A 12,080-nucleotide genomic window follows, 5' to 3' on the forward strand; every position below is an offset into this window, starting at 1 on the left:
TGGATTGTAAAATCAGAAAATGGGAAGAAGCTGCAGTATCTTTTCTAGACTACACTATTTCTTGAAATGTTCAAAGTGTGAGCCTTTAGAACTTCTCTTTCTCCCTGGTAAGCTTGGATGCAGGGACTATTTTACTGATTTCGCAAAACTATGTTGTTGGATGCGAGCAGTAAATATTTTAGTAAATTAGGTTCTCTATCGGTTTATTATTGGTCTTGGAGAAAGCTTCATACATTATCACTTTTAAGAATCTGGTCAAAATATAAACTTTCTTTGTAACGAAATTCCTACTTGGGCTCAATAAACGAAGCATTTTTTAGGAGGGAAAGGTGAAGGATACGGAGGGATAAGTTTTAAAGACATATTAATATTAGATAAAGGGTATATAAAATTAAAACTATGGAGGAGCTAAAGGAGATGGACTTTAACGTCAATTGGTTTTATACAGACAAATGTGGAAAGATTTAAATTAGATACAAAAATATCAATAGGAAAGAGGAGACCGTTTGGGACAATTATGACAACAATACACACACACCATTGCTAGATTTATACAAATTATACTCAAGATAGATATGGAAGACGAACTGTCAAACGTTTTGATAAAATGGGCCCAAGACTTAAAATGCCCATTAATGCTGGATGAGTGGAGAAGGTTGGAGGTCAGATGATATACTGTACTGAGGTTGAAAGAGAATTATTTGAAAACACAATATAGATGGTACATAACTCCTGAAAATTTTGAGTAAGATTACAAACAGAGGCAGGAATACATGTTGGATTGTAAAGAGAAAAGGCGGATTATATTCATTGTGGTGGGTGTAAAAAAATTAAGAATTTTGGTATCAAATTCATTGGGAACTAACATTGTTCAATTCAAAATAAGATTTGAGCCCAAGTTTTCCTGTTGGGGATTGGAAGTGACCAACGCTGGAGGAAGATTACGATTCAATTATATTTACATGAGCTGGCAGCCAGATGATAATGCGGAAAAAATGGAAGTTAAGGAACCTTTATTGATAAAAGAATGTATATGAAAGTGTTTGTTTGATCCAATCGATAAGCTCACAAATAGCTTGCAAGGAAGGGGATGAGTCAAGATGGGAAGGTATATGGGCACAATATAGATCTTGTAAGATCAAATAAAGAAAGCACATAGTCAGTAAAATAGAACGATAGGAATGGAAGCACCGTTTCAGCATTTTCTTTATTAATAGTGTGCTCGCTTATATTATTTGAGTCCACATTAAGAAATAATACTCTCCATTGTAATATAAAAAAACAAAAACACCTGTGATGAAGAATGGAATGTGCAGGAAAGAATAATACTTCTAGAATTTAATGAAGAGCATAACGTAACTGTATTATAGAGAATATCATACTTGACAGTTATCTTCGATTTGAGGGAGGGAAGTAACTTTTCATGTGTAGTAGGTTGTATGTAAGGATGTCTAAATCGTATTTAATGGTAGTCATCTCATTTCTGTTAGTTAGTTTCGTGTTTTCTTTTTTTTGCTGTTGTTTTCTTTTCTTTTTTTATGTTTGGTTGTATATGTTTGTCATGTCTGTTTTTTATCAATAAACTTTAATAAAAAAAATTAAAAAAAAAAAGATGATCTAGGTCCGTGATGGTGAACCTTTTCGAGGCCGAGTGCCCAAACTGCAACCCAAAACCCACTTATTATTGCAAGTTCCATGTCCCTCTGGCTTTCTAGTAACCAACTCTGGGCAAACTCTGTGCTGGGGATGATGGCACATTTGCCCACAGAGGACTCGAGTGCCACCTCTGGCACCGTGTGCCATAGGTTCGCCATCAGTGATCTAGGTCCAAAAAACACAATGCAGAAATGTTTGGCGATGCTTTAACAGTTTCTGGCTCAATGCTAGGATTTCTGGGACTGTGTTTGTTAAGCATTCAGGCGGGTCTACAGACCGCCGCCGCCGCCTAGTCCAGGGGGGAGCCGGAGCCTCCCACCCGGCGCGGCTCCCCTGCGGACTGAAAAAGAAGCTCCAAAATGGAGCTTCTTTTCGAGTCGCGTTTGCGATTGTAGCGAGGCGCAGGGGCGCACTCGCTAAGTCACAAAGGACGCGACGCGTACGGACGTCAGCGTCCGATACGCCAAAGATGGCGCGGCCATGTAGAAGGGCCGGCGCCCTCTTGTACGGACGGAGTCCTACTGGCCCGGGGCGTCTAAAAGAGATGCCCCTTTTTTTAAAATGGGATGTCCTCCGGACGTCCCAAATGCGGTGCAGAAAGCACCTCAGTATTCTCTTAGAGCTCTGGGGCACAATTAAACTACAATCCCCAGATTCCCTGTTTAAATACTTGAGGGATGTCATATTGAGGAGGGAGCCAGCTTGTTTTCTGCTGCTCGAGAGACTAGACCCGGAGCATGGATGCAAGCTCCAGGGAAAGAGATTCCAGCTCAACATTAGGAGAACCTCCTGAATAAGGGCTGTTCGACAGTGGAACAAACTCCCTCGAGTCTAGTGGAGTCTCCTTCCTTAGAGGTTTTTTTAAGAGGGCAGGTGATGGCCATTGTGGGGATGCTTTGATTTGGATTTCCTGCCTGGCAGAAGGGGTTGGACGGGTTGCCCTTGCGGCTCTTCCAACTCTACGATTCTATGTTCGGATACCCGGGTTCAATACTGTCTCAGCCATTAACATGCACTAGGGCTGCATCCACCACTGCAGAATAGTCTAGTTTGCCACATTAACTGACATGGCTCAGTGCTATGGAATTCTGGGATTGTGTAGTATTTGAGACACTTAGCCCCTCGGACCTTTGGAGCCACAACAAACTACAATTCCCACAATTTCACAGCACGGAGCATAGCAGTTAAAGTGGTGTTCAAAACTAGATTATTTCTGTAGCGCAGATGCATTTTGGGTGCCCTTGGTAAGTCAGACTCTCTCAGCCTGGAGGATTGCAATGGCAAAGCCCTGAAGAAACTTGTCAAGAAACCACACACTCAAGTCAGAAATGAGGAACTATTTAGGTGCCACAAAGCAGACCATAGGACTGCGCTGGAGGAGCTGCAAGGCCTAGTAGAGCATCTCTCTAGGTCTGTCCGTACAATGTTTAGTTTAAGTTGACCATAGAGTTGCGCTGGAGGCCTAGAGGTCCTAGAGAGAACCTATTAATACGCTGTAAATAGAGAGGGATATACTTATAAGGAATGTTAATATATATATTATAGATATAGTATATCTATAATGTATGGTATCATCTATAAATAATAATCCATCTATATCTGATATTAAGCTGCCTTCGTTAGACTAAAGCCAGCAGGCTACTCAGAGAGCTAGGCGGTTTTTTTTAAAACTGCCTCCCCTCGCGCCGCCTCAGAAGAGGGAAGCGGGGGGCCACAAAATGGGGCCAAAAAGAGGTCGGGCGAAGATGAGAGCGCGAGAGAGAGAACCCGGCGCGCGAGGCTTCTTCCAGGCCCCGCCCATCGCCCGCCGTGATTGGTGTTTGTCAGAATTCTGGGCCACGTGGTCCGGCGTCCGGCCTTGCTCCCCCCGTCTCTCTCTCCTTGGAACCTCTTCGTCCAGGTACATTGGGAGCTCGACACAGAGAGGGTGACGCTGTTGCTGCTGTGCTGCTTCTTCTGCGTGGGAGGGCCAGCCGAGCGAACGGACGGGATTCGCCTGACCGTTAAGGTCGTCCCGTCGACGGGCTCGGCCCGCTCGGTGAGTTGGACGGAGGCGCGCTTCCAGTGTGATCAAGGAAGTCGTCGGGAGGAGCAGAGGGGAGGGAGGAGGGGGAGAACAAAATGTCGGCCTGCGGCTGAGCGTGAGGGGAAGTGGGGGGAGGCGCTGCTCTGTGTGTCTCTGTGGCGCTCTCGCGCTCGCTCTCATTGTGTGGAGGAAACAAAATGGCGGCGGGAGGCGAGAGGGGAGGAGGAGGAGGAGAGGAGGGCGTCATGGCGCCGCACGCGGGAGGGAGGGCGGCTCAACGGGAAGCGGGCCCCAGGAGGCCCTTGTGGTGGGAAGCTGCCCTCCGTTCCAAGGAGGCGCCTGCAAGCGCTCACACACACCGCCCTCCACCCGAAAATACAAGCATCCTCCCTGCTTCTCTCTCCTCAGGTCCTCTCTTGAGGCCCAGACCCTTCGAGCCTATAGCTATCTATCTATCTAACACATACCATATGTATTGTATATCTTCTATCTTGTCTGTCTATCGATAGTAGATAGAAGTAGATAAGGATATAAGCCTTGCCTCGGCCTATTAGATCTATCTACAAACATATACTGTATGTAATCTCATCTATCTATATCTATCTACACATATATATGTATGGTATATAATCTATTCTATATAAGTCTAAAGTATAGATAGATGATAGATGATAAGGATATAAGCTTGCTTTGAGCCTATATCTATCTATCTATCTATCTACACATACATATATGTATGTTATATATCTTACGATTAGATAGATGATAGATAAGGATATAAGCCTTGCCTTTGAGCCTATAGATAGAAATCTATCTATCTATCTACACATACATTATGTATGTATTTATATCTATCGATATCTAGATAGATAGATAGATATAGATTAAGCCTTGCCCTTCGCCTATAGATCAGGGGTAGGCAACTGCGGGCCCCGCGGGACTGGATGCGGCCCAGAGAGCCTTGGGACCGCCCCAGCCGGTCCTGCCGCCGATTGCCACCGGGCCTTTGGGGGGCAATTGTCTTAGAGCCTCAGAAACATGCATTTATATTAACATTTTTTTAAAAAGCAGCATTTTTTTGCATGTCCTCCATTTTTTCTAAAAGCGGTTTCCATTTGAAAATTTTGTCTACATTTTGTCCTGGTTTTATTTATATATTTAATTTTTTAAAAAAAAAACTATTTTAATTATTTATTTTGGCTTCGGCCCCCCATTGTCTGAGGAACAGCAACCCGGCCCCCGGCTCAAAAAGGTTGCTTACCCCTGCTATAGATTATCTACTATCTACACACCATACATAATTGTATGTATATATCTTCTCTATCTATAGATAGGATAGATAGTAGATATTGGATATAAGCTTGCCCTTCGAGCCATACGAGAAGGCAGTTGCTTTATGCAGACCCGCACAACGTGGCGAGAGGAGAGGAAGGGGCCAACATTAAAAGGGGTTAACTTCTTAAAGCAGATAGGCTTTAATTAAAAACCAATCAATTGATTAACGCTACTAATATTAATTCCGTCCTCCTCCTCCTCTGCCTGGCCCTTTCCTCAAGAGAAAGCCAAGCAGCAAGTGCTCACCCATCCTCACCCGCCACCTGGCCTTAAAGCCAAGCAGCGGAGGAGCCTCCTCCTCAGGAGAAAGGCAGGTGGTGAAGGAGCCTTGCTTGGAAAGCAGTTGGCCATCCTCCTCCTCTGAGCCTTGAAGTTGTTCCACATCCTTGCAGGACACCCAAAATCCTTCGGTGGCCCCCATGCAGCCCCTGGGCCCTGTGTTACACAGGCCTGGCTTATAACTAAAAACTACATTTTGAAACGACTCTCTTTGATTGCTATGGGGGGGTAGACTAGATAGCTACTTGAGACTGTATAGAAGCCAAAAAAAATGATGTTAAGGCAAAGTCCCCCCCCCTTTGCCCACCTTTCGTTGAGGCTTATGAGCATTCAGCTTTCTAACTGCCTGTTCTATAAAGGTTATGCTGTGTCCCATAACGATTCTTATACAGCGAACGACTGGGTTGGTGATGAGCATTGGTGCAGCTAAGTCAGCCAAGAGGGAAAGGGGAAACTGCTCTGTCCATTTGTACATCCCCTATAAAAAGTGCCCAGAACCTTAGTCTGTGGCTCACTTTGCATTTTTTGCTAGAGGCATAATTAAAAATCCATTTTCTCCTACTCTTAAGTGGTTCCTGCAACACCTACAAATTCAAAGACATGCCCATGTTAGTCTGTAAAAGCAGCGCATAAAGAGAATTATTATTAACCACCATTCCCTTCTCCTTTTGTGTCGTGTCTTTTTAGATTGTAAGCCTGAGGGCAGGGAACCGTCTATTATCCCTTCTGTTGTAAGCCTCTGGATTCCCAGGGATTGGGCGGCATATAAATAAATCCATTTATTTATTGGGACTCGCAGCATCTTGCAAATTTAAAACAGTCCAATCCACTCTATGAACTACTGTATTATATTCTGTCCCGTTCTTACAATTATTTGTTGTTAACATGGCCAACCTGTGGATGCGGGCATCATCATCATGGCTCTGCTTCTCTCTGCTGCTCTGCCCAATTTATACAGCTTGCAGTCCCTTTGAGACTAAGGGCCCCAGAGGACAGGCCAAAAGAAAGCTGTTTTGGGTCACTTTTGGAGGTATTGTGGTAGAGGAGTTAAAATTGACTTCTGTTCAGGAGTTGGAAATTGTAGTACTGAAATGAATTGAGGCAAAGTTTGTCAGGATAAAGGATTCAGATCGTGTTGAATTGTCTGCTTTGGAATGTAAACAATTTGGAAATGGCTCTAAATGTTAAGTTGCCAGCCCAAATAAAAGTACTGCATAAGCAGTTTAAGGACAGTCAAACAAAACATATAGCTAAAGGATTGATTGAGAGATAGAGACACGTGTTTGGTGTAATATTTGGACATCTAATGAATATACAGGGGTGTAATGTTTAATTCAGTGTAATCAATGGAAATGTGATTTGTAGTTTCCTTTGTTCAGAACATAAAAATTTGGATCAATTTAGAATCATCCCAGAATTTGGAACATGAATTTCCTCTGGGAACAGTCCTGCTGCTGAAAACAAACATGTTTCCTTTCCAGTCAAGCTCCTTGGTCTCCCTGCTGATTTCTAGTTACAATTCTGGTTTTAAAATAATAAATCTATAACAGTATGCGGTTTAAATGCTTCATGCATCCTAAGAGGGCAGAAGCCGCACTAAAGCCACACTCCAATCCTGAGGACTGGAGTGCAGCTTCTCGCCTCTTAAGACGCGTGTGTCATTTAAAATAGCACACCTCCAAAGTGACTCGAAGCAGCTTTCTTTTGGCCTGTCTGTTTAGGCCCTAACTGAAAGAGAAGAATTTAAAGGTATAGCTGTGTTAGTCTGTAGTATCAGTAGAGAGATCTTGTAGCAGCTTTGAGACTAACTGAAAGAAAGAAGTTGGGCAGCATGAGCTTTTTCCAGACTTCAGTCTACTTCCTCAGGTCCAAATGCAACTCAGGACGTTGGCTCAAGCCTAGGAAAGCTCATGCTGCAAACCTCTCTCTTTCAGTTAGTCTCAAAGGGGCTATAAGCTCTCTACATCTAGACTATGGGTTTCCCCTCTTTCTAGTACGCTCCACCTTTTCTAGCATCATTGTAATTTTCTAATGAGTCTTTCCTTCTCATGATGTGGCCAAAATACAACAGCCTCAATTTAGTAATCATGGCTTTAAGGGAGATTTCTGGCTAGATCTGTTCAAGTACCCATTTATTCATCTTCTTGATCATCCTCAGCACTCATTTCCAGCACCATGTCTCAAATGAGTTGAATTTCTTTCTATCAGTTTTCTTCACTCTCCAACTCTCACATCCATACATGGCGATTGGAGGGGGGTGCACAAGATGGCTTGGACAATCCTAACTTTGGTGATCAGTTTTATATCTTTACTCTTTAGGATCATATCTAGTTATTTCATGTCTGCCTTTCCCATTCCTCAGCATTCTCCAGCCCCACATCTCAAATGAATTACTTTGGGTCTTTAGTATTTTCTGGGGTTTAATTCCAGGAAACCCCCCCCCCCCCATGGATAGCAAAATCCATGGATGCTCAGGCCTCATTTAATACAGTGGCATAGTAAAATGGTGTCCTTTAAATAAAATGACAAAATCAAGGTTTACTATTTGGAATTTATATATTCTTTGAATATTTTCAAGCCGTGGATGCTTGAATCCATGGATAAAGCTTCTGTGGTTACAAAGGGCTGATTATAATTTTCTTTTTATCTGCTTTCTTCACTGTCCAACTGTCCCATGAGTCCAAGATAATAGGGAATACTATGGCTTGGACGAGTCTGACTTTAGTTCCCGGTTGTATATCTTTGCACTTTAGGGTCTTGTTGAGGTCTTTCATAGCTGCTCTTTCCATTCCTAATCTCCAAGCCCATCCTCATGCAAATCTTCCTCACATGGGAAGCTCCTTGGCTACTCAGCTATGGCTTCATACAGACCCACTGCCATATCTTCCTCCTTGCTGGCCCTGCCATCATCAAGTTCTCCTCTTTGTTGAGAATAAAACTTTTCCTTTATGGTACACTGGGCTCTTGATATCTTGCTGGGGTTTGGTTCCAGGACCCTTCATAGATACCAAAATTCATGGGTGCTCAAGTTCCAGTAAATACAGTGGCATAGTGAATTGGTGCCTCTTTCTATAAAATGGCAAAAATCAAGGTTTGCTTTTTGTAATTTACATATTTTTGAAATATTTCAAGCTGTGGATGATTGAATCCATGGATTAAAAAAACCCCTGCGTATGGAGGACCAACTGTACTCTCCCCCCCCCCCCCTCTCTCTCTCTCTCTCTCTCTCTCTGTGCTCCTTTCTTTCAGGGGCCTTGGTTTGGCCCAGTTCTTCCCTAGGGTGGCAAGTAAAATACCAGTAAGAATTCCTCAGCAACGTCCTGATGTCTTGTTAAGGTGGGATGAGTTAATCATTAGGTGGTGTCAGTGAATTATTTAGGTAAAAGGTGGTCTTAAGAAGTCGCATCCAGCTCAGCAGGAGAGGAAGGGGACCCACAGAGAAATCCTTGCATATGGAGCTCACCTTCTTTGTGTGGCCTCCCATTGCCTTCCTTTCCCCCCCTTCTCCCAACCCAGCTGTATTTCTTTCTGCTCTCTGGCCAGAACTTAATTGAGTGGCTTCTATCCCTCCCCCCTGGCACTATCCTACCAGCTTTACCTAATCTTGCCTAGGCCGGCTTTTCAGCCTCAAGCTCCACACACGTGGTGTTTCAAAAAGTGGTATGAAAGAAAGAAAGAACAGGGCTGGTCATACTGTTAGGCAGAGTAAGACAACCACGAGGCATCTTTGCTAGGTTTCTCCAGTGGTGTCTAGTAAACAGCTAGCATTCTCTGGCGGCATTTTTCTTAGCTCTTTATTTTGCCCATAGGGTTTTCTATTTTGAGGTCCTTTTTCCGTTGGGGAAGAGTCCCACCACTCTTATTGTGCTACTATTCCACTTTTCCTGCTCTGTCTACCTCCTGTTGCGTTCTGAGGCTTGCAGTTCAATGAGGCCTAAGAGCTCTCTGACTGAGGCCTGTTACAGACTGCCAAAGTAAAGCTGCTTTGGGTCTCTTTGGAGGTATGCTTTTTAAATGATGCATGGGTCCTAAGAGTCCAGAGGTTGCACCAAAGCCACACTCCATTCCTAAGCACTGGAGTGCAGCTTTGGTGCAGCTTCTGGATTTTTAGGATGCATGCATCATTTAAACAGCATACCTCCAAAGAGACCCAAAGCAGCTTTATTTTGGCAGTCTGTAACAGGCCAGAGAATTCTAAATGCCTCTCCTTAAACTGTAAATCCCAGAATGCAAGAGGAGGCAGCCAGAGCAGTTAAAGTGGAATAGCACCACTGTAAGAGTATAATGTGATAATCTAGCTAGTGTGTGGTGGGTTTGTATTTGTGTGCCCTTCCAAGGATTTCTTTAATTTCTAGGAGGCTTGAAGGCTCTGCAAACCCACCCACTCTTTTCTGGGCTGGGCAGACAACTACCTGGTAGAGCAGAGCTTCTCACGTTATCTGCTGTGGGCATTTATTATTTTCAAGGCTGATTGGTGGAATTGTATTTTACTTGCAGATGCTTGTGCAGCTTCCCAGTCTTAGTGGAAACAGGTATACATGGTGGGGAAAAAGGTTAGCAGTGGGCTGAAATAAAAAATTATTATAAATTTAATAATGAATAAATTAATATTATTATTTCTTACTCTTCTCTGCCTGTGCATCAAAGTGGGAAGCAACAACAGATTAAAATACATTGATTAAACCAGTGGTTTTCAAACTTTTCATCTCACAGCACACTGACATGGCGCTAAAATTGTCTAGGCACACCATCGGTTTTTAAGGATTTGTGTTAAAAAATGAGGACTGAAGTTGTGGTTAATGCTCAGTAACTAATTTTTTTCTGGGGCATTATTAAAAGCACCAAATAATGAGGGGGTGGGGGTGGGGCTGTTTGTCTGGAGAAATCAGCAACCAACCAGTGGCTGATCCAGAAAGTGCGACAACCTTCCCCATCCCTGTTGTGGACCCTCACTCAGTAGCTCTCCTTCCCACCCATTTTTGCTACCAAGAGTGATAACAGCCCTTAAAGTAAATTCAGAGATAGCTGAGTGAGCAGAACAAGTTTCTTCCCTTCCTTTCCCCATTCTCCATGAAGTGCAAGGTGCTGCTTTGTTTAACACAAATATTTCTTTTGTGGGGCCTCCTCACCCTTCAACAGTTTCTTCCTTACCATGTTTCTCCATCCACCACAGTGTAGTGCCTGCTCTGTTACTTGCCTACAGAGACTTGCTGAGGCAAAGGCAAAAGAGGAGGGTCCACTGCCATCTTAAAACAAGGAGAAGGGTGAGCTGCCCCCCCCCCCTTTAATTCAAATGCTCACTGGGTTCAGACATGCACCTCTCATATTTCCCACTGCCATTGACCATGGAGAGAAAGAATGAGAGGAAAAGGAGGGGCTTCTTTCCCTTCTCACTCTCATGCCCATCCCACCTGTTATTTAACGAAGATATTCAAATTCTGCAAATCTCACAACACTACAAGTGTTGTAGTCCAGTAGTTTTCAACCTTCACAGTGTTTCCCATCATTTACTTTTTGCACATTGATGTGGTTAAAAACTGGATTGGACACATAAACTTACATGTACAGTGGTACCCCGGGTTACGAATATAATTCGTTCCGCGGCGCCGTTCATAACCCGAAAGATTTCGCAACCCGAAAAAGCCATAGCCGCTAGCGCTGAAAGCCGCGATTTCGTGCGAAAAAGCGCCGAAAAGCACCAAATTTTTTTTCGTAACCTGAAACAGTTTTTTCCTATTTAATTTTTTCGTATCCCGGAAATTTCGTAACGCGGTGATTTCGTTTCCCGGGGTACCACTGTATTTTACATCATACATTGCATAGTTACTACATTAAAAGTGATCATTGTCTGGTTCAATTTGCTTGCTTGATAGATATTGTGTCTGTGGTGGCCTTGTTGCCCTAACATCTCCAGCAGAACATGTTGGGAATGGTGACCACCTGCATTGCTGCTGCTGCATACCATTGTCCAGCAAATCCTCCCCTAGTCTCTAGAAATTCAGTTACAATTCTTCAGCCCAGGCCATTGGTGGCAAACCTATGGCACATGGTGCCCTCTCTGGGGCATGAACCATTTCTGAGGGCATGCAGAGAGATGGGAGGGCAGGGGAAGAGTAGGAGACAGCTAAAAGCCTGGGAGGTGGGGAAGAGAGGAACCGGCCTGCTGCCCTTCCGGGAATGCCTTTGAGTTTGGGCACTTGGTCTCTAAAAGGTTTGCCATCACTGGCCTAGGTCATATTGACTCAAAATGATGGAAGTTGTATTTCAACATCCGGACGGCACCAGGTTTAGGAAAACTAGGGAAGAACATTTGATTTAATACTATTATTATTATTATTATTATTATTATTATTATTATTATTATTATTATCCTTTATTTATGAAGCGCTGTAAATTTACACAGCGCTGTACATGCAATCTTTTTAGTTAGATGGTTCCCTGCCCTCAGGCTTACAATCTAAAAAGACATGACACAGAAGGAGAAGGGAGTGGTGGAGGGAGAGGGTAAGAGGTCCAGCAGTTCCTCTCTACCTCGGAGTCCTGGACCAAGGCAGATGGACTGGTACTAGTAGCTTAAAGGTTTCTACTTCCTGTGACCTTTTTATTCTTACACCAGTACAGATGCTGGTGGTGCTTCTGGCCATGTTAAAAGACACGGGAAAGCTGCCTGGGAGCAGCTGTAATTTTGGCCTTCATAAATGTGAAAGCATAGGTGGCAATCAACACTAATAAACTGTGTCACATTAATATAGCAAACAAGGAGCTGTTAATCATTTGTGGAACC

At 43.6% G+C, this 12,080-nt stretch overlaps 1 protein-coding gene across 5 annotated transcripts in view; it reads left to right on the top strand.

The window, feature by feature from the left end:
• Positions 1–3,575: 3,575 nt before the first annotated feature.
• ILF3 (interleukin enhancer binding factor 3) overlaps positions 3,576–12,080 on the top strand; it is a 28,923-nt gene continuing 20,418 nt past the window's right edge. For all 5 annotated transcript variants that reach the window (XM_042448386.1, XM_042448387.1, XM_042448388.1 and 2 more), the window contains exon 1: positions 3,576–3,694. The gene's annotated coding sequence lies outside the window, so the exon portion shown is untranslated. The remainder of the gene's footprint in view (positions 3,695–12,080) is intronic.

The sequence above is a fragment of the Sceloporus undulatus genome, chromosome 2, assembly GCF_019175285.1.
Source record: "Sceloporus undulatus isolate JIND9_A2432 ecotype Alabama chromosome 2, SceUnd_v1.1, whole genome shotgun sequence".
Taxonomy (NCBI): Eukaryota; Metazoa; Chordata; class Lepidosauria; order Squamata; family Phrynosomatidae; genus Sceloporus; species Sceloporus undulatus.